At 46.1% G+C, this 18,724-nt stretch overlaps 1 protein-coding gene across 6 annotated transcripts in view; it reads left to right on the top strand.

Moving 5' to 3' along the window:
• Positions 1 to 14,469, top strand: part of LOC147635441 (uncharacterized) — a 38,664-nt gene extending 24,195 nt beyond the window's left edge. For 2 of the 6 annotated variants that reach the window (XR_015266651.1, XR_015266648.1), the window contains exons 7-8: positions 13,533 to 13,700; positions 14,173 to 14,469. The gene's annotated coding sequence lies outside the window, so the exon portion shown is untranslated. Of the gene's footprint in view, positions 1 to 13,450; positions 13,701 to 14,172 lie in introns of all 6 variants that reach the window. The other 4 variants (XM_086802702.1, XM_086802700.1, XR_015266650.1 and 1 more) reach the window with 3 other exon arrangements.
• Positions 14,470 to 18,724: the final 4,255 nt, after the last annotated feature.

Here is an 18,724-nt window from a genome sequence, read left to right as displayed (position 1 = left end):
AGGACTTCGGCATTTCATGATGCTTGAACACATGTGCAAGATATATTTTAAGCATATGCTCAGCTTTGATGGTCTTCTTGACCGGCAAGAAGTTAGCTTGCTTTTTAAACCTATCCACGATTGTCCAAATAGCATCATTATCCTGTTGGGTCCGTGGCAAGTCCATAATGAAATCCATTGTAATACTTTTCCATGGCTGAGTGGGAATACGCAATGGTTGAAGCAAACCTGGTACCTTCTGCATATAAAATTTTACCTTTTGATAGGTGATACATGCACGTACATGTGCCTCTATGTCCTTCCGCATACCTGGCCAAAAGAAATACTGCTCAATCATGTGCGTAGTAGGCATTATGCCTCTATGGCCAACATATGGCGAAGCATGGTACTCATTCAAAACCTTTTGCCTAAGAGGTGAACGGCGTGCTGAAGCTCCCCGAACCTTTGCCTCTGTCGTCTGTGTCATCTCCCTTCCTTCCTCCGCCCCCCCCTCCTTCCTCTCCCGTTGTTCGCCCCTGCTTTTGTCCGCCCCTCTTTCTCCCGCTGCTGTCTCCTGTCTGCGTCCCATCCCCTCTTGCTCTCCTTGTTCGCCTCCCCTCCCTCCGCCTCCTCCATTCTGCGCAGCCTTTGCTGCACTGCCCTTCCCCCACCCTTCTTTGCCTGGTTTTTTTTTTCTCTCGTCTTTTTCTTTTCTCTTTTTTTTCCCCCTTCTTTCTTTTCTTCTTTTTCCTTTCCTTTTCTTCTTCTTCTTTCTTTCTTTCTTTCTTTCTTTCTTCCTTTCCTACCTCTTTTTCTTTTTTCTTTTTTCTCCTTTTCCATCCTCCCTTCCTTGCCTGCCTCATTCCCTTGGTTCGGATTGCTTCTCATCCGGGTTTAAGTCGGCCTTTTTCTTCGATTAGCATCATGGCTAATCAATCTCCCTCGACCGGGAGAACCATTGTTTTTTCCGAAGCCGAGCTCGCGGTCCTCTACGCTGAAATAGAGAAAGACTCCAAAACGACCCTCATTGCCAGAATCTTTGGATCTCACTTGTCCCGTCTCTAGGCTCGAGATTGGGTCTTGGCGGCTCTGCCCTTCGACCTCGCTCCACACCTCGAGATGTCAGGTTTCTTGGAAGAGGTTTCTTCCAAGTGGATTTTGATTTTGAGGACGCAGCCTCAGAGGTTTTGAAGGGCTGTCCTTTGCCATTGGGCCCGAGGAAGATATTCTTTCTTCCGTGCTCCAGCTATTTTGACCCTGATGAGGAAGACCGGAACCGTTTCCTGATTACTTTTAGATTCCCAGGTCTTCCTCGAGCATATTGGCCTATGTTAGAGGCCATCGGGTCTGCCTTTGGGCTGGTTCTTCAAGTGCCCCCCCTCCACGCCTTGCCGACATCTTCTGCCCAGGTGGTCACTGCCTCGGCGGATGCTGTCACCGGGGTCATGGTTCTTGCCCGTGACATTGAGCTCTTTGAGGACTATGTTTTGCTTCCGGGCCCTTGTGGCCCTTGGAAGCAATGTATGGAGATTGCAAGTAAACCCGATCGGTGCCGGGTTTGTCACCAACAGGGTCACTTTGCTCGAGATTGCCCTCGGGCTCGAGGTCGCAGGAGGCCTCGTAAGCGTGCTTTCTCAGTCGCCACCTCCCTTGGTTCCTTCTTGTTCTTTAGTCTGCCAGGTGTGGTGAGCTGTCTCTCACGCCCGCCCACCTTGGTGCGAGATAGATGGGAAGGCCTCCTCGGATCATGTACAGATAGATGATGTTTCTGGTCAGAGGGAAGCGTCAGTTGATGCATCTTTGCAGAGAGATGATATCTCAGATCAGGATGATTTTGTTGAGTCCTCTCTACTTGGAGGGGACGATACGTAGGATGTTCAGCGTAGTGGGGATCATGTATTGCAGGATTTTCAGCATGATGCCATTGCCCTTGATGCCCCGCAGGGCAAACAGGTTTCTCGTACATATGCAGGGCCTCGGACAAGGGCATGTCAGTGGACTTTGCCCTGTGGATTTTCCCGTCCTCCAGCATTATGAGAGGCGTCCTCAAGCTTCCCATCTTCTTCTTAGATCGGAGGTCAAACCCTCTTCTCTTCCATGGGAATCGTCTCATGGAATGTTCAGGGCCTTGGAGGGCTTCCCACCCGTGGTAGGAAGCGCCGAGATTTTTTGTTGTGCATCTGGAGCACACATCAAGTGGCACAAGTCGTGTGGATTTTGGGTTGGGTCATCGCCGCTTGCCCTGACTTGGTGTCCAGTTGAGGCTTTTCAGTGGGTCTCGAGGGAAACTCCAGTTCGATATCTTGGATGCCAGGTTGGCATTGACATCTCTCCGTAGCAGTAGCTCATCCCTCTTCTTCTGAGCATTCGGAAGAAGCTGTTGTATTGGAGTTCGGCTAGGCTTTCCCTAGCTAGCCGGGTAGTGGTGGCGAACCAGGTTCTTCTTGCTACCATGTGGTACATTACCTCTTGCTGGTCTTTCTCCCGGAAATGTATTGGTCAGGTTCAACGTTTGATGTAGAACTTTTTGTGGGCTGGTAGTGGTGGGAGACCGGCCAAGGCCAAGGTGGCCTTGAGAATGATCATTCAGCTCTTCGACGCAGAGGGAGCTTGGGCATCATAGTGTCGGAATGCTTAGCGGAAAATGAGAGAACTGCTGTGAGAAACAAAACGCAGAAGTGTAGAGAGAGAGAAGCTGAATAAACTTTGCTATATACACGAAGATCTGATACAAAAAGAGTGGGGGCAAGGGTGGTATCTATACCACCCTACAGTGCTGGTCATCCAGCCCAAAAACAGTCGATAGGCTAACTGAATGTCCACGACTGGGTGAGAGTTGGCCATCACAAGTACAGTTGGCCAAGACAAAAATCATAGTCGGCCCCCACGACTAAAAACAGGAAAAAAAGACATGGAAAAAATGGGGAAAATGGAGAGAACTCTTGGGCGGGCACACCCACAACTTAGGCCCTCACTGAGTAATATGGTACAAACAGGAGATGACTACTTACACCCCCTCTCAGCTCTTGGTTGTGGAACCAACCCCAGTGAGCTCGAGTGTTGCTAGAGCATCGCCTGAGGTAGAGATTTCGTGAAGAGGTCCGAACAATAAACAAGCAAGATGGCACTAGCCAAAATCTTCACACGAACAAAGTGATAAGGTGCGAAGTTGATAAGCAACTCATGAACATAGCACTACATGGACATACCTATCCTTTGGGGTGAGATGTGCGATCGGCCAGATCCGCACCTCGTCCCACGAGCTGAGAGTGGAGACTGCCAGATATGGGCCTAGGGTGGCCGAACCAAAAGACAGGATATTCCAGCTCTGTCACACAGAGCCCGAGACAGAGGATCATTACATATGCCGATGCCCTGTATACTATGAGATTCGGGGGAGGTTCCACTGTCTCTTTCGAGCTAGGTTCGGACCACTTTCTAGGATCATGGACTTCCCAGATCAGAGATGCCTGGGACTTTTTCTTCTAGAGCTCCGTAGACACGGGGAGTCCTTAGTGAGATCCAGATGAACTGTACTTACTCGAGGATCAGCACAGAGAACTCTCACCGACTTCTTCCATACCGGCACTCGAAGGACCGATCCACCCATCATACCCAGACCACAGGCTAGTGCAGGAGCTCGGCCGAGAGGTGTGACACTTGACAGATCCACTGAGTTATGTAGAGCTCGATGCCCCAGACCCCATGGCCCTCCCCCCCCGGCCATGCCACCACAGGAGGATCTGGGCCATCATCGCAGGACCTTCTCGTGCCAGCTTAGTTTTACCACCTTGAGCACCATGTCACAGCGGCCCATGAGGGATGTACTAGTGTGATATGAGAGCTCTCTGCTCATATACCTAGATCAGATTTTAAAGTTCTAGATTTTTGTTATCTTTCTTTATTACTATTTTGTACCCAAGATGATGTACCTCATAACCTTTTGGTCTCATAGGTCATTTTGGCCTTTTGAAGACGTTAATACAACTTTCTTTCTTTCTTCTTTCTCTGGGTTTGCTAAATCTCCAATCCCAAAAAGAAATGGAGTAAGCCTAAGTCGGTTATCTCAAACTCCTTTGACAAGGCAACCTTTGTCATACCTATGTGCTCCACATGATCGCCAGTGAGAATGAGATCATCCACATAAAGGATAATCAACGTGACCATACCGCGTTCCCGAAAGAGATACAAGTTAGGATCTCCAATTGATCTTTGAAAACCTGTCTGTAGAAAGAAGGAATCAATCTTCTGATTCCAAGCCTTGGGAGCATGCGTAAGACCATACAAGGCCTTTCATAACTTGTAAACCATCCCCTTTGATCTTGGAACCTCAAAGCTTGGAGCTTGCTCAACATACACCTCCTCCTCCAAGTCACCATTAAAGAACACAAATTTTACATCCATTTGATAGACGGGTCACCGCTGAGAAGAGGCAAGGGCAAGAACTGTCCGAATCGTGGTCATCCTTGCTGTGGTTGATGCCAGGTCGCTGAGCATAGAACCACAAGTTTGGCCTTGTGCTTGTCCATCGACCCATCAGACGTATACTTGGTTTTAAAGACCCACTTGACATCAACGATTGACCGTTTTGACGGCCTCGGAACCAACTCCCAAGTTTTATTCTTCTCTATGGCATCTAGTTCCACCTACATGGCTTTCCTCCAAGTCTCCTGGAAAAGAGCTTCCTTAATGGAGGTTGGCTCTTTGTCCCGAATGAGACAAGACATCAAAGCATAGTTCACGTGTAACAGCTCCTCTGATTGACTTTTATCACGAACTCTATGCGATCTTTGAGGTCCATCTTTTGTGGTCCCACTCGGAGGGATACTCCGTAACACCTAACTCCCGAATGGTGTCTAACATCCACTTTGGTACTCGAACAGAATGCGGAGCCTCCTCCTGTTGGGGCTCGTCTCCATCCTTCGGCTCAACCTCTACAATTGACTGAGGCTATCTAGTTGGAACAATAGATTGGGAATCATCCTCATACTCATCTGGTTCTCCAAGACGTGGTGGCTCATCAACAGTGGAAGTTGGAACATGCTCATCAAAGACATCCCTGTTGACAACAACCTTGTTTTGCTCTGGGTCATATAAACTGTAGCCTTTGGAAAGAGAGATATATCCCACAAATACAAGCTTTTGGGACTTTGAGTCAAGCTTCCCCCTCTGCTTCTTTGGAATGTGAACATAGGCATCACTCCCAAACACACGGAAATGGGAGACATCTGGTTTCTTGCCAAAATAAGCCTCATACGGAGTCATCTTTGGTACTAAAGTTGTCGGAGATCGATTGAGGGTACGGACAGCCGTAGCCACAGCCTCTCACCAAAGTGGATGAGGAAGATCACGATGCTCCAGCATCGTCCTCGCCATCTCCACCACAGTCCGGTTCTTACGCTCAACTACTCCATTCTTTGAAGGCGAATCTGTATTGGCCAACTTCCGCTTGATGACATGTTCCGCACAAAACCGCACAAAATCATTAGAAGAGAACTCCCTCCTTTGTCAGCCTTAAGAGTCTTCACTTGCAATCCAGACTCCTTCTCCACCATAACATGCCACTCCTTGAACCGAGCAAAGGCTTGGTTCTTTTGGGAAAGAAAATAAAGCCATGTAAATATGCTACAATCATCCACAAGTAGCCTAAAGTACAAAGAACCTCCCAAGGATGGAGTCTGCATAGGTCCACACAAGTTTTGTACCAACTCCAAAGGTTTCGAATCCCACCTAGTAACCTGCTTCGGAAAAGATTCCCTGTGTTGCTTACCACGAATGCAAGAACGAGAGTTTCCCTGCCTGTTGCCAACATCTGGCAAGCCATCCACCATTTGGTCTCGGAAAGCCTGCTACAACGCACCCACATTCAAGTGGCCAAAACGGAAATGCCACAAATCACTGAGCTGAGTGCCTCTTAGAGAGGAGAGTGTTGAGAGTTTGTAGATCCCATTCGCCACTCCACCTTCCCAAACAACCTGGCTTGCTGCTTTGTCCCATAGAGCAACAAAATGCTCATCAAACTCCACCCATATGCTAGTCTTGCAAACCTCATGCACTGACAAAAGATGAAAACCAAGTGCTGGGGCATAAAGAACACGGGAGGAATGCTTCCCTCCTTTGCTATTGAGAATAATCTCCATCTTGGTCTCATTGTGAATTGGGATAGTGGAATTGTCACCAATGAAGATGCGACCTGATTGCCATCGAAGATCCTGTAATAACTCTCGGAATGGAGTCATGTGCTTGGAAGCACCACTATCGAGAATCCATTCCCGAGTAGCGGTGAGACCAACTGCCTCCCTGCCCGAAGAAGATGAAGCATCTGTGTCCATAATCCTCAAGTGCACAAAAGGTAGAGTCTTTGCAGTTGCAGCTGAAGAATCAGCACTCTTCTCGGAACTTTGCTGAGGACACTTCCTCCAATAGTGACGCTTCTGGCCACAATGGTTACAAGTCTGCTCGGCCTTCAAAGCATCACGCTCTAAGTCGGGTTTCTTCTCAGAAGACTTCTCCGATGAAGACTTCCCTTTGCCCTTACTATTGTTGTTGTTGCGGCATTTCGACCGCTGGCCAGTCAAGGCCTCAGAACCTCCGCCCTGTGGAGGGTTCGTAAAACGCTCTTCTTGGTCCAAGACCATAGGCACAAGCTCCTTCCATGTGATGGTGCTGAGTCTCCCACTGGTGATCAAAGAGGAATAGAAAGCTGAATACTAAGAGGTCAGATGAGACAGCAAAGTGTGGCCATGTTCTCTGAACATATCTTCTTCCCAGCCTGAAGAACCTCCTGCTGAAGGGCTTGGAGTTTGTTGATGTGCTCCCACATCGTCGAAGACTTTGTAAGATTCATCACTCTCATCTGCACTTCCAAGGAAATCCGCTTCATGGGTGATACCCTGTCATATAGAGAAACCAAGTGTTGCCAAACTCATGTGTTTGATATGATTAATCACTTGGGGTGTGCAATTAAGGAAGATGAAAGAACGCACACGGGCATTGACACGATCTCATAACTGTGCTTGAGCCTCCCGTTCTTTCCTAGTAGAGGGTAAAAGCTCCCGTCCTCTAACTTTGGCCGTGGAATACCACCACAATGAAATTAGCCAAGTCATAAGACTCCAAGACAGACTCCATCATTACCTTCCAGATGCCATAGTTGGTCCCGTCCAAGTGTCAATCCACCGGGAATGTGGGGAGAGTGGGGATCTTCACGTGTTCTTAGCCATCTCAAGAAAATCTGCCATCTCAAGGGTTCACAAGGTCTTGTTAAGGGAGGGTGGGTGGGAAAAAAAATGAAGAGGCTGCAAACACTATGCAAGGTGGCTGTCCAATAGTGATGGCTGCCTTCTACCCAATCTCCAAGTCCCGAACAGCCCAAGAATTCTCCAATCAGCACCAAAAATCAGAAAACCTTCAAGCTCCCACTGTCTCCAAGCTTCAAGCCACCTGGGGCTTTGATACCATGTCGGAATGCACAGCGGAAAATGAGACAACTGCTGTGAGAAACAAAACGCAGAAGTGTAGAGAGAGAGAGAGAGAAGCTGTATAAACTCTCCTATATACACAAAGATCCGATACAAAAAGAGTGTGGGGGCAAGGGTGGCATTTATACCACCTACAGTGCTGGTCGGCGAGCCTAAAAACAGCCGACAGGCTGACTGAATGTCCACGACTGGGTGAGAGTGTGGGGGCAAGGGTGGTATTTAATACCACCCTACAGTGCTGGTCGGCCAGCCCAAAACCAGCCGACAGGCTGACTGAATATCCACGACTGGGTTAGAGCCAGTCGGCCAGCACAAGTACAGTCGGCCAAGACAAAAATTATAGTCGGCTAGCATAGAATGAGTCGGCCAGCAGTAGACAGCCCCCACGGCTAAAAACAGGGAAAAAAGACGTGGAAAAATGAAGAGAACTCTTGGGCGGGCACACCCAGAACAGGGGCCCTCATTACAGTCGGCCAAGACAAAAATCATAGTCGGCTAGCATAGAATGAGTCGGCCAGCAGTAGACAGCCCCCACGGCTAAAAACAGGGAAAAAAGACGTGGAAAAATGAAGAGAACTCTTGGGCGGGCACACCCAGAACAGGGGCCCTCATTGAGTAATATGGTACAGAGAGGAGATGATTGCTAACACATCCACCCCTGCCCTACAGTAGTCAGCTCCAATAGCCTCTGAGGAGCGGCTCCAGTAGCCTCTGATCTGGAATCCTATGGTCTGTCTACCTGGTGGTTACATGCTCGGGGCTTGCCCACACATATCATGGGGAGTCTTGAGTACGGGCCTTGCTATGTCACTTGGAGATTGTCTTGCATTCAGACAGCTACCCCCATAGGCTCAAGAGAGAGGCCTTATTGGGATCCGGGGCAGAGACGGACTTAGCCTTGACATCGACTGTTCCATCCCTTCGTGTGGCTGGTCTCGATACCGGATCCTTCTCCTCTGCAGTGGGTAGGAGTGTTCACCAGGCACGGTATACTCTTGGTTGTTCATGGTGTGGATGAGTACTCCGCTTTACTTGCCTTCTCTATTGGGCTTCATGGCAAACTGTGTTAAGAATCCTACTATGGGATTGATCATGGTATTAGAAACATAGATTAAGCGTAACTAAGGTGGGTTATACTACACCAAGAACTCCATGACTAGAAATGAAATGTTATATTAACGTCTTCAAAAGGTTATAATGTCCTATGAGACCAAAAAGTTACATCATGGTGGATCTGATACAATGTCTGGATAAAAAACCAGAAAATGAAAAATAAAGATGATACTACTGGCACCTAGAAAATGAAACTCGAATTGGAAGGTAAATAGAAACCCTTATAGGGTGTGAGAGAGAGAGAGAGAGAGAGAGAGAGAGTAGCACACTCAACACAACTCTATTACTCTCCAAAAATTCAACGCTATGAGTACACAATTCAATGCACGCCACAATTACATCCATTTCGAGCATGCACGGGCTCGGACAAGGCCTTATAACATGGGTGAGAAAAAATACAATCATTTTGGCCGAAGCTGGGCAGTTGAGCCAATGTAAAAAATCATACACGGCTTTGTATTTGTGAAGCCGATATTTTCCCTCTATTTCAGGGTGCTACTTTTTGCTTTTAAAAGCATGTGAATGAGGCTTACAATAGAAAAGTGTGTGAATCATGCCATTTTTGATGGTGTGATGTGTGAATTAACCTTTATTATTAAAAGGTTAAATTATTTTTGCTCCCCAAAAATTCAAAGAGATGCTTTGTCGTTTCCGTTGCTGGCATCTAATCTATACACGTCAGATCCAGCCCTTTTTCAGCTCAATTCTCGGATTCCTGACATCGCTGGGTTGTCTTCCTTGGAGCTCAGCGAGGTTTCATGGCGTTGCACGAGCTCCGATTCGCTGTTCGCTGCTTTGCACGAGCTCCCGTTTATCCTGGTAAACAAAGTGGTGTCCTTTATCTTCTTGTTGCACATCCACTCCGACTATGCTGCTGCTTGTGTAAGACAAGGAAAAAGCCTCCACTTTCTCTGTCAAAGCTTCCCATCTGGGGCCATCTCAATACACCTCCATTTTCTTTCCTGGCTAGAGGCATGCTGACGGGTGCATCTCTCCTTTTACTTTATGGCTTGCCCTCAACGTTGAGGTCGTCAAGCTTCACTGCTTTACTATCTTGCTCACTTTCAAATAAGCTTTTCCATCTCTCTTGCTGCTTATATGCTCCTACTTGAACACTGTTCTTATGAAAGGCTCTCTCTCTCTTATATTGCCATAGTTGTTATGCTGCTCTTTTTCTATGCCATTTCTCCTCTCTAGCTTGTGTGCACAAGCTTCTTCTTGCTGCCATACCTTGCTTTCTACTGCTTGGTTTCTAGCTAGAGATGGGAGATTTGTAGTGGTTTGGTTGCCTACTGGTTGTTGGACCCCAGGTTCTTGCTAGAGATGGGAGATTTGCAGTAGTATAGCCGCGTGGCATATATGGAGAGCTCGATGCAGCGAAGCCATCGAAGGCACCCTCACCCTGCCAGTGGAGTCTATCTAGAGCATCTGGCTCGCTATCATTCATACCCTTGGAGGTTAGTTTAGTGGGGGCAGCTTCAGGGCGGCTCAAACCGCATGAGGGAGCGTCAGGGGGGCTTTCTCAGGATCTGATGGTATGGTCCCTTTCTTACAGATAGTGGTGGTGAGCCCACTTGGTATTACAGACCACCTCTTCTCCTATTGTATGAGATAGCCTTCTCCTCCTAGAGTAGCCAGTCGTCGGAGAAGTGCATCCTCCTCTTTGTTCATCTTGACTTGCGTTTCCCCTTTGGGGACGGATTTGTACTTGGCCATTTTGGCTGTTTTTCTCGGTAACTAATGGAAGGATCTTGTTCCTAGAAGAAGGGAAAAAAAAAACTATGGAGGTCACCAAATCCAATGAAGCAATAGAAAAGGACTCCACGGACCAAAATATCAAATTTCCTTCCTTTTACATCTGAGCTTGAGGCTCGTAGAAGAGGACTCTTAGTTGAAACAGCTTGTTCCCAGAGAAGGAACATTCTCCTAAAAATGAAACGTAAAAGGCTTGACTTGGGTCCTCAACCAAATACCAAAGGATTATAATTACTAAAGTCACCCTCAAGTACACACATGTCATCATTCACCCAATCCTACACCACTATGGATGCCTGCAAGATCAACTTGCTACCGAGCACTGGCCAATAGATACAGCATTCCAAAGATGTGATCATTCAAGAACAAGGTTCTTGATTGGTTCTTCTTTGTATGGAAAACTTCCACACCGATCCATAACTATGGACATCACCAAATCCAATGAAGGATCACCATCTAAAGTCAAATTACTTTGGAACTCTTACCACAAAGAGAGATCTCCAGAATTGTTGGGCTTTGGTTTGGTAACTCAAACCGATCCTTTAACAAGTGGACTAACCGAAAACCCCAATTGTTGCACCGTGCAGCTCTCCGGTTGAACCTAATTGTCATGGTTAAAACAAGTTTAAGTTATTTTTACCCACCAAATTGAACGAATTTATGAGGCAAGCTTCTAATCTACTCTCTGGTTGAATCCAGTTGTCATGGTCAAACAGGTTTAAGTTATTTTTACCTAGTAAATTGACCAAATTTATGAGGTAAGCTCCTTGTCTCATTGGGTCACTGGAATCTCAATGCAAGGAGGATCTGCAAGAAAAAATGGGTTCCAAAACTACAAGCCCGCTTGTCGGGGAAATCATATCAACCAGTCCTTATTGTTGCTTCCTTGAAGCTGCAACAACCAGAATCTCAATGCAAGGAGGATCTGCTAGAAAACATGGGTTCCAAAACTACAAGATCGCTTGTCAGGGAAATCATATCAACCAGTTCTTATTGTTGCTTCCTTGAAGCTACAACAACCAATAGAAATTCTCTCAATCAAAGCTTGTTTTCAAATAAGAATTAAGTCCACCCTCCTCTCCATGAAGGATCTTGTGAGATGGATGTATAAGTTCAAACAACTTCCTAAAATTGGAGATCAATAATATTCAGTCTCCCCTCTCGTTTGGGCTGAATGACTGTGAGGCAAGCTACCCTGGCATGAGTGTCTCTGGTGCTGTCCAAACCCAACCAAAGAAAATTGTTGATCAATCTCCGCAATTGACGAATGCACGCACGAGAGAAGCACCAACAAGAGGCAATAAACCAAGCCGAGGCAAGCAATATCTGATTAGCCACCAAAGCTCTAGAGACTAAATCTAATCTTCTGGAGCTCCAATGAAGAAGCTGTTTGAACTTTTACATCCATCTCACAAGATCCTTGATGGAGAGTTGGGGATTTAATTCTTATTTGGAACCAAGCTTTGATCGGGAGAATTTCTATTGGTTGTTGCACCTTCAAGGAAGTAACAATAAGAATTGGTCGATATGATTTCTCCGACAAGCAGGCTTGTAGTTTTGGAACCCATTTTTTCTTGTAGATCCTCCTCGCATTGAGATTCTAGTGACCCACTGAGACGAGGAAGCTTAGATTAGAAGCTTGCCTCATAAATTCGCTCAATTTGGTGGGTAAAAATAACTTAAACCTGTTTGGCCATGACAATTGGGTTCAACCAGAGAGTAGATTAGAAGCTTGCCTCATAAATTCGCTCAATTTGGTGGGTAAAAATAACTTAAACTTGTTTTAACCATGACAATTAGGTTCAACCGGAGAGCTGCACGGTGCAACAATTGGGGTTTCCGGTTAGTCCACTTGTTAAAGGGTCGGTTTGAGTTACCAAACCAAAGCCCAACAATTCTGGAGATCTCTCTTTGTGGTAAGAGTTCCAAAGTAATTTGACTTTGGATGGTGATCCTTCATTGGATTTGGTGATCTCCATAGTTATGGATTGGTGTGGAAGTTTTCCATACAAAGAAGAACCAATCAAGAATCTTGTTATTGAATGATCACATCTTTGGGATGCTAGATCTATTGGCCAGTGCTCGGTAGCGAGTTGATCTTGCAGACCTCCATAGTGGTGTAGGATTGGGTGAATGATAACATGTGTGTACTTGAGGGTGACTTTAGTAATTATAATCCTTTGGTATTTGGTTGAGGACCCAAGTCAAGCCTTTTAGGCTTGATCTTTGGGAGAATGTTCCTTCTCTAGGAACAAGCTGTTTGAATTGAGAGTCCTCTTCTACGCCTCAAGCTTAGATGTAGGAAGGAAATTTGATATTTTGGTCCGTGGAGTTCTTTTCTATTGCTTCATTGGATTTGGTGACTTCCATATATATATATATATATATTTTTCCCCTTCTCCCGGGAAAAAGATCCTTCCATTGGTTACCGAGAAAACCAGCCAAAATGGCTAAGTACAAAAATTGCACTGAACATCCGGATCAATAATATTCAATCCCCCCTCACGCATCCTTTTAACCTCGGGTTATCGTAAGCCTAATGCAGCATTCACCTTCCGGCATCCATGCCAGTTGGGCTTCTTCTTTTGACTAGCATGGCATTTGTAGACTCCATCTTTCAAAACGCCAACAGCTGCGGCTTTAGGGAGTGTTGATACGCTTGAGTCACATGGCTCTCATGCGCTATTGCAACCTGTTTTGCATTGGACGTTTTCACTAGCTATAAATAGTAGCAGTTAGGTACCCATAGTCCTGAGCAACGCTCTCACTTGCTTTGAACCCCTGGCTGTGGTTAGCATAGTCACAAGAAAAACCACAGGTTTCTAAAAGTTAACACACACATACGCACGCATGCGTACATACATATATATGTGGGAACTCAAGTTGCTACTACAAAAGGAGTGACTCAAGGAAACACCCCCCAAAAAATAGTTGAAAAAATGTGAAAAAAGGGTTTTTTTTTTCGAAATTTCCATGGCAGGTTTTTTTTATGAATGTTTCTAAGGTTTTGAATGGACGAAACGCATTTTTTTGGGGGTTTTTTTTTGGTTTTTTTTGACTATGGTGGTTAGACATGATTACAAGGTTCCGTTGCTTATTAAGCATTTCCTTCTTCATGTTAGGTGCAAGGTTAATATCTTCAAGAATTAGTGCAGACTTTACAAGCATTTGCAAAAGTTTTATTTTGTGCATTATCACCTTCAGGATTTATGGATATTTGCAATGATATGGTTTGCTTTGAAAGAAGTAAATCCGTACACTTCTGACAATGGAATGCAAAGCAGTCGACTCTATCCCATGCGGAAAGCTAGAAGATTCAATCTTTTAAGCTCCATTAAAGTCCTTCACATCTAAGGTTTTATGACTTATCAGGTGCAAGCCTATAAAGTCTTACCGTAATTGCTTCATATGCTTTCTTCTTTCCATGGTTAGCCTTAATGCATACCACAGTTCATGTTGCATAAGGTGAGTCATACTTATTTACAAGGTATATTATAGACATTGAAAACCTTTAGTGCATGGTTAATTTTTGCCTAAAATTTAAGATACTTTAAATCCAAAAGCTAAGGTATGCTAATGATCATATGCCACAACTTTTTCGGCATAAGGCTCTTTCTGTTTACCTAATCTTGGATATATGAAGGGTTATCGTAGACCTTAATATGCAACATGTGGATGTGTTCTCATTGCATTGCTCCTCATAGAGACTATGAGTTGTGTTTTCCTTTTGTTGTGTGTAGTCTTATACTCTAAACAACGATGACGAGTCCATCACGATGTCGATGCCTGTCTTCTCATTTGTATTTAGCAAGTTTCACTAACTCAATTTCTTGGATGGTGGCAGGTGAGTGGTGATGGTTGGACTATATGCAAAAAATTCTTTCAAAGAGGAGCATTGACATGTCAAACAGGGATTTAATCTCTTGATAAAATGCACTCTTATTGTTCTTCTGCTATAGTCTATTATTATTGGATCAAATCTTTATGGGGTTTTTCAAGTCTACACAACACACATTTGGCGCACGTCTTTGCACAGCTTTTAAGGCAGCCTTAGCTTTGATACTGATGCTACATGTGTCGCAAAAGACATCAAATCAAGTGTGCTAATTAGGTTATCTTGGTAGAATTCTCTCTCTCTCTCTCTCTCCCTTCTTGCGGCGTGAAACACACACATACACACACATTTGGCACATGTCTTTGCACAACTTTAAGGCAGCCTTGGCTCTGATACCAATGCAATGTGTGTTGCGGAAGACATGTCATCAAGGTGTTCTCTTGGTCCAATTAACTTTGAAGAGAAGAGCTGTACACCCGATTGGGTCACTAACCCACTTAAGGTTCTCCACTTTGCAATGCATTTTCTTGTATTGAAATGAAGTACAAGGTTGTGATCAATGATAATCCTTGAAGTGTGAACTAACCTTTCTGAATTGAGCATGGGCTGTGCTCTAGGTTGGATAGGTGGCGTAAGTATTCCTACCGTAGGTTAGTTCTGTGCACCGATGGTCAGCCTACTGAGCTAGGGAAGATACTAGAAACTCTGGATGCTTGTAGGTAGGGATTCTTATGTAGATAGATGAATACGTTTGTACTTGAATATATGTGAAATGAGATATGAGGGAGAGAGGATGGCCTTCAAATAAGACATTATAGGCCCCTTTCTCTAGGTTGGCTTGCTCTACCTGGACATAGTTCCCCCTCGGGGTTGCCCCTTGGGGTTGCTCGACCGACACCCGACCTGCTTGCATGCTCTGCGGCTCGTCTTGGTTGCTGTACGACCAAGCTTAAGCTCTACCTGTGTTGCCTGGCTTGTTGTGATGCAAATGCATCAGCTTGAAATGTGTTCATGTAGCTCAGAATGTCTCTCAGGCTGTCAATTGTTATGTGGATCCTGTGACTTAGTTTTCATCTGTGTTCAATGCCCAGCTCTTGGCCTAATAAGCTGCTTGGATACATTTATAATATGCCATTCAAGCTGGTTACCTGTGTGTTCCAAAACAAAGATTAGGAAGGGGACTCAAGAGGGAGGTACCCTTTCCTTTTCGAGACAAATGATATTATTCAAAGGAGTGTTTTGTACAAGCTTTGAGCACACCCAGTAGGGTTACTAGATTTCCAAATAAAAACATGTGCGACAATGATACAAATGATGAATACCTCTCAAGAGCCAACCCGGGATCGTTCCTTGTGTTGTTGCTGAAAGGCAGGGCAGCATCTATACACAGGCGATGGAGTAGCCAAAAGGGTGGTGCATAGGTGATGGTACTGTTGGAGGCTGCATTCAGATGACAGAGCACCAGCTACACGTAGCTAGTAGAGCAGCCGGCGCACAGGTGGCGCAGATGTTGGGGTGGTATTCAGGTACAGCTGTAGGTGGCGCAGGTCGGTGGATTAGGGCGGAATAGCCTGGAGATGGAGGGCAGCGCCAAATGGAGCTGGGCGGAGCTGATGGGGGCTATAATACAGGGGTAAGATCAGCTAGAGAGGAACGCTTCTTCTCTTGGTACCCAACCATGGCAAGGGCCCTATTGTAGATGAGGGTGGCCATGCACTCGCCCTCCAGCTTGTGTCGGGTCGCACCTCACTCTTGGTTGGATGGCCCATTTGTCTTTTATGTAGCTGCCCCCTCCCTTGAACCTTCACACACACACACATTAATGAGGAGGAGTGAGATGTCCAACCACTCGTTAATGGGAGTGTGAACTTGCATTTACATTTTCTTTAACTATATATATAAAGGAGTCTGTTTTGTTCCTTGCCACGTGTCCAAAAAGAATGCGATGGAGAGTTGCATCAAAAATAATGAAATTAATGAACTAACGAAAGCCGCCTTGTCTATGCAGACTTATAGTTTCGCAGTTGCAAAGCCCTCCTTGAATGGATGCAAGCAGAATTCGAATTTCTTGGCATGTAGTGTCCTTCTCCAGTTGCACGCAACGTGCTCCCTCTCTAGGCTTTCTCATTTTGTGCAAGCTTGTTTGTTGTTATGTGCGCATAGTATTGCGACGTCTCGTTGGTGAGCCCCCCCCCCCTCTCTCTCTCTCTCTCTACGATGGTGATTCTACGAGGATTACAGGGAGATCCCATCTATTTAGATGACGAGCTTATGAGGATGCAGATAGAACACAGGAAAACATATATGCCGGGAGTCCTACAGGTCCGGAAAGAGAGCAAGAGAGCATTCTATCGCGATGGTCGTGTCATCATCAATGGCAAGGCCACTGGTTAGTGCAAGGCGGGCTATGGGACATCGGCTATGGAGGATCCAGATTCAGAGATACACAGCAGTTTGGAACTGCAATGGAGCACTTTGAACACATCCTGGGAGGATGGAGGAGGTCATGGAGGGACGGGACATCATACTACTTACAGAGACACACCAGAGCCCATAGAGGGGGCTACCCAAAGTAGAGGGTTATCAGTGGGAGTCTACACATAGGGGGACCACACGATAGAGCACATCGAGAGGATTTGGAGGTATAGCGGTACTCATCAGGCGAGAGCTACATGGGCGCCTATGGGTGGTAGGTGACCATGAGGCTAGATACATATGGATCAGACTGCAGCTCTCGGCAGATAGGGTGTTATACATTGCTCAGTGCTACTTCTCTCCTAGAGGATTGAGATATGCTATGATAGTAGCAGAGGAGGACAGTAGAGAGGAGGAGGAGGACACAGGGCCATTAGGGGAGTCACCATATGTAGCCCTTTCAGATGAGATCATACACTACGACCTGGGGGAAGTCCTCCTTATGGGGGACTTCAACGCATGGACATAGAGCCGACAGTGCGACATTTAAGATTTCGAGCACCGCGAGGTGATGCACACACTAGAGGTGGACGACACGGGAGCTTGCAGGGTGTCAAAGGACATGGGGCCGGATAACACCAAATATGGTCGTCACCTACTTGAGTTGGGAGCCCGACACCATCTCGTTATTTATAACGGGATGAGACAGTGGCAGGATCTTGGAGCACTGACATGCTTTCAGCGGTCAGGGGGAGGTAGCACAGTGGACTACATCATGGGGTCCATGGAGACCACACAGGCAGTGATATCTTTCACCATCCCCCTCTTGTCCTATCGGTGTGGATCACATGTACCTCTTGCTGTCACTGGCGAGCTCCACACGAGCACCCACACAGGCATCGCATACCACTTTCTACTTCACCCATGACCTGGCAGACATATATGAGCATCATGTATATGACGGGCTACTCCAAATGGATACCCTGTCACCCCTAGACACACTCACCACTCAGATGTCATCTCTACTACATACGGCCGCCACCTGTTGCTTCCCCCACCATACACACATTGCTTCCCCCACCATACACACATTGTACACAGATAGATCTGGGAGCATGTCCCATAATCATTAGGAAAAATTGAAACTCATTTTGGGGCCTTTTAGGGTTTAGGAAAAATAGTCCTCGACCAATCAATGGAGGGCCAACGTAACGTTGGAGGAAATAATAAATAGGAGGAAAAAAGAATAAAAGTCATATTCAGATAGAGAACGACGAGTTTGCATTGAATGAAGATATCTTTTTCATTTATTATAATTGATATTGTCATCTTCGGTGCAGGATTTGCAATGCAAAATTTGGTGATTCGGACATCGCCGGCGCGTCCGGAGCGGTCCAAAACTCTCAAAACGACACCGAAAGCACTGAGAACGGGCATCCGGAGGCTTGAAAAAGGTCGGAAAGGGCCGGCCAGGAAGATTTGCCGCAAAAAGCGATTTGGTGTCAGTCTGGCAGCAGACGGACACCAAATCGCTTTTCCCTTCAAATCTTCCTGGCCGGCCCTTTCCGGCCTTTTCCGGGCAGACTGACACCAAATCGTTTTTCTCGGCGAATCTTCCTGGCCGACCCTTTTCGACCTTTTTCGGGCCTCCAGATGCTCATTTTCAGCGCTTCCGGTGTCGTTCTGGAGGTTTTGGACCGCTTCGGACGCGCCGGCAATGTTCGAATCACCTGTTGCTAGACTGACACCAAATCGCGTTTTTCGGCGAATCTCTGTATTTGCATGTACTTGCTTTAATATTTTTGTTGATTTCAGGTGAAGAAAAATAAAAAAATCGTGAATTTCTTACAGGGCCCCAAAATGAGTTCCCTCTTTTCCTAATGCGGTGGTATGATGATGAGTGTAGAGAGCTATACAGACACCTCCGTGCCCAGAGAGCACTGGGGACCATTACATAGAGACATGCGAGCCGACATATACGGACCCTCACGCCGTAAGAGGCATGCATATAAGGAGGCACAGTACTGGGATATGTACCACCTTCACCTCCACATGGTCTCAGATAGAGAGGCCTCAGACTCTCATGCTCTCACGGATGATCCATAGCAAACCCTCCGTCCCACATGACATTGTCCGAGCGGAGTTC

This window comes from Cibotium barometz, chromosome 9, assembly GCF_041138505.1.
Source record: "Cibotium barometz isolate CiBa-2024 chromosome 9, ASM4113850v1, whole genome shotgun sequence".
Classification (NCBI taxonomy): domain Eukaryota; kingdom Viridiplantae; phylum Streptophyta; class Polypodiopsida; order Cyatheales; family Cibotiaceae; genus Cibotium; species Cibotium barometz.
This window is presented reverse-complemented; position numbering and strand designations above follow the sequence as displayed.